At 30.2% G+C, this 4,016-nt stretch overlaps 1 long non-coding RNA gene across 1 annotated transcript; it reads left to right on the top strand.

Annotated features, from left to right (window-relative positions):
• Positions 1–461: 461 nt before the first annotated feature.
• On the top strand, positions 462–2,959 carry LOC117104780. Its single transcript, XR_004444818.1, has 3 exons — positions 462–1,110; positions 1,892–2,109; positions 2,711–2,959. It is a non-coding gene; the product is annotated as an uncharacterized LOC117104780 (long non-coding RNA).
• Positions 2,960–4,016: the final 1,057 nt, after the last annotated feature.

Below are 4,016 nucleotides of genomic sequence, written 5' to 3'. Positions count from 1 at the left end.
ATTTGGCTTATGGTCTGATGTTGAGTAACTAAATAATGTATAGAGTTTAATATGTGTATCATTATTATTTTTGTCGCAAATAATTATGCTTCATATTTCTGGAATTTTTTTTTATAGAAATCTATAACATTCTCTTTAGAAACTGTATAGAAATTCTATAGAAAATTCTATAGACATCTATAACATTTGCTTTAGAAGTTGTATAGGAATTCTATAGAATATCTGTTTGGAAATGTATAACAGATGCATAAGTTACAGTATCAATTAGCATGCTCACATTTTAAGTTAAAATGTTAAAAACATTAAATTAAGCATTTAATTTAAACATTTAAGTTAAATTATCATTAAATTAAACATTTAATTAAATGTTAAAAACAGCAAATACTTAGCCTTACACCACATTTTAAAATTGAAATGAAAAATGAATTTAATGCACATATTTGTAACAAATACTTAATTAATCTTACAAAATTATTAACCACAAACCACCATGGTGACCATTTTAAAGTTACTGTTAGTGTAACTTAAAACCTAACTACTTTAATCATCATTCCAGATGCCAGGTTTTCAATAACCAGACAATGGATCAGGCCGTGATAGGGGTCCAATTTATGAGTTGAGATGTACGATTTAGTAAATTATTTATTGTATGAAATATGAAATGCTATATTATTTATACTGTCCTACACAAAACAAATGATTAATTACAGAAGGTTTTATATAAATGCATTTAATAAGAATTATAACTGGTCTTAAATGGTTTCCCCACCCCCTTTATTAAACATGGTATATTCCTCAACTGGGTGGTGAAATTTGAAAGCTAACGGAACGGTCTTCATCGACATCTCCCTCGCTTTGCTGCACCCTTTGTTGTTGTGATACTGTATCCTCCTTTTGTTCAGTAATAATTGGGGTAATAATCGCAAACTGATATTTTATTGAAATGGTTATTACCTATAGCAATGTCTATGTACTAGTTAAATGGACGTTCTTCCGTTGAAACTCAACCTAGCCTAGGATAGCCGCTGGGCCTATTCTATTGCCATTTGAAAAAAAGAAGAGTCCGCACCATGCCAAAGTCTAGGCCTATGCACAGTCAGTATTATTGTGGTAAGTAAAGAAAACTTAATCTCCTTTCGTCCATAAATGTACGCCTTCCACATTACGCCTAGTTACTTATTCTAGCCTAGGCCTAGATATAATTTTGTAGCTAAGTATCAAGTTTAGTTCAGTCAGTTCGTCAGTGCAGTGGCAGTGTTTCTGTTCGTATCTGTACTGTTTAGGCTAGGCCTAGGCTAAACCTAAGAATTGAGTAAAAAAAAGTGCAACAGCTCAGGTACGGGCGTTGGGACACAAAAGAAAAATCGTTTTTTTTTGCTTACCTAGGCCTAGCCTAGGCTTAGGCCTCTTCTTTAACCTAGGGCCTACAGTACACACTACCTAGCCTAGCTAAGCCTTACAAGCCTAGGCAGAAAATTTGAAAAAAAATGCATTTTTTTCTTTAAATATCATTTATTTATTGTATTTTGTGTCAACCAAAAATATACTTCACTCTTTTTCAAAATGAATGATTGTATAACTGTCAACTGTCTGACCTCAATAATTGGTATTTTAAATTCGACAACCACACAAGTCATGCCCAAAAACATCAATAGCTGGAACTTTTTAATATACTCATATTCTACACATAGGAAGTTTTCAATTATGTTATAATTAAAGTTTGAAATATTTCAAGCATAATTATATTTTGTTGACCAAAAAATATGGTATAAATAACTGGGGTGTGAATATTTTTCATGGATGTCCATTGACAGTCAAATACTAATAGCATGCGCAAATGTGGGAGGAAAGTTTACTAATAAATAGTAAATAATTATCTATCTTCCAATAGATTGACATTGGCCATGGTTTACTTATAGAAAAGGACCAACTCATAGCCATTACTCAGATAAGCGATTGGGGCCACGAGGCAAATTCAAAATTTGTTTGTTATTGTTTCTGATGCATGAAGTGGTAGGGAAATACATGATAGGGAAGAAAAGCAACGCACATGTGGAACATCGGTAGAGAAAGAGCATTTGGATCCCATCTGAATTACTGCCCTAACAGGTAGGTAATTTGTTAAATAAGTTTGTGTTTTACCTTTTAAATGAAGATACAGTACAGCAGGTTTATGTACTGTAATAAGGGATTTATATTTCAAAAGATAAATGGTACATCAACATGTAATGTAAAGCTTTTTTGTTTGGGTTAGACATTGATTTTTTTTTCTTTAAATTTTAATCTGAAAGTTTGCATTGTCACTTTGTAACCAATTAATAACCATCAAAAGAGAGCCTGTCTTTATTACTGACTTAACCTACACAGTAGCTACATCTTACTGTATATGTTCTGCATAGCACTTGAGGGAGGAAACTTTAATACAGTATTAGACAGTTAATGAAGAAAATATTTTGCTACAAGTGGAATACTTATATTAAAATTATATTTAGATTTTGCACAAGATAACAAATAATATGAAATATTACTTTTATTGGACCACTACTTTTAAGGTATCTGCATTTTATTCTTTAGAGATTACCATAACTAATTTTAGACATTGCACCGAAATTATTAAAATTCATCCTGCTCTTGGTGGTTGCCCGTTTATGAGTTTTCAATTTAGAAGCCTATAAGAGTATTCAATTTTTTTGCATTTTTTTACCCCCAGATTTCACTGATAAGGAGTATCCTGAGGCTTCAACCACTCTTTTGAGGCAGTCTCTGCCAAACAGAATAAAGAAAATGAACGAGCCTAAAAATTGGGAATACCATGTATGCATTTTTGTTTTTAAATTTTGTTATTTAAATTTAATTCCAAACTTCGTTCTAGTGATATTAGATATGTATAGTATTTTATTATATTTGATGTTTCAGTGTGTAGGCCGTCTTAAAGTTAGGTTCAGAAAAGTTTTTTTTTTTTTTAATTTTTTTTTTATGTTGTAGAACTGATTTTTTTAAAAACCAAAAAGAATATTTAATGAAAAACTTTGAAGTGGTTAATGAGATTCAGATTTTTTAATATTTAAAAACTGGGGGAAAAGAGACATAACCACCCTTTTTCCCTACTTTTCCCCAGTTTTTAAATATTCAAAAATCTGTATCTCTCTCATTAACTGCTTCCAAGTTTTTTGTCAAATATACTTTGAGGCTTAGCAAGATCAGTTCTACAACATATCAACAAATTTATGTCCTCCAGAGCTTGGCTTTATTAAATAGAAATGCTACTTCCACATCAATAATTATCTACCCTTGTCATATTTTCTTTAAAAATAACATTCGTTTAAATATTTTTGTCTTGCCATATTATTGTATATACATAAAATCAATATTTTCTTATTGATGTGAGTAGCAATTATTTCAGTACTGTATTTTATTTTGTAGCTTAGGGGCCAATCACAATTGAAAACATAATGTATTAAAAGAGTACTCTTTTTTGCCACATCAACCCCTTTAAAAAGTGTACATACAGTACATGGAAAATGTTGATTTTGCAATACCGTTCTCTATGGCCTTTTTTTTCAATGGGTACATAGATACATAATTAGGTTTAAATATATCCATATTGGCATGTTATTAAATTTAGAAAACCGATTTCAATCAATATTTTAAGCTTTTGTAAATTCCTTTCATTTAATTTTGTATTTACAGGTAGTACTAGGCCTTTTCCCCCCTTAGCATACTGTTTATACATTTGTTGATAATTATGAACGGTCCATACAGTGCAGGGTTATCCACCTTATGTTTTGAAATTTCTTTTTTGAGTCTTTCACATCTATTAAATGTGTGTAAAGTTAAATCTAATACTGTACTGTAATAGTAAAAAAATATGTAAAACTTTTTCTTTCATCTACCCTTATCAATATCGCTTACAGTACTTTGATGTTATTTAATATATTTATAATATTTTATATAGGCCTGCAATTTACTGTAAATACAACTATTATATAAAATTATTTTTATAAATCTTTATATGT

The sequence above is a fragment of the Anneissia japonica genome, unplaced genomic scaffold (genome assembly GCF_011630105.1).
Source record: "Anneissia japonica isolate Jap-2015-1 unplaced genomic scaffold, ASM1163010v1 scaffold16605_len18683_cov141, whole genome shotgun sequence".
In the NCBI taxonomy this organism is placed as follows: domain Eukaryota; kingdom Metazoa; phylum Echinodermata; class Crinoidea; order Comatulida; family Comatulidae; genus Anneissia; species Anneissia japonica.
The sequence above is the reverse complement of the archived record's forward strand: the minus strand, read 5'-3'. Positions and strand labels throughout refer to the sequence as shown.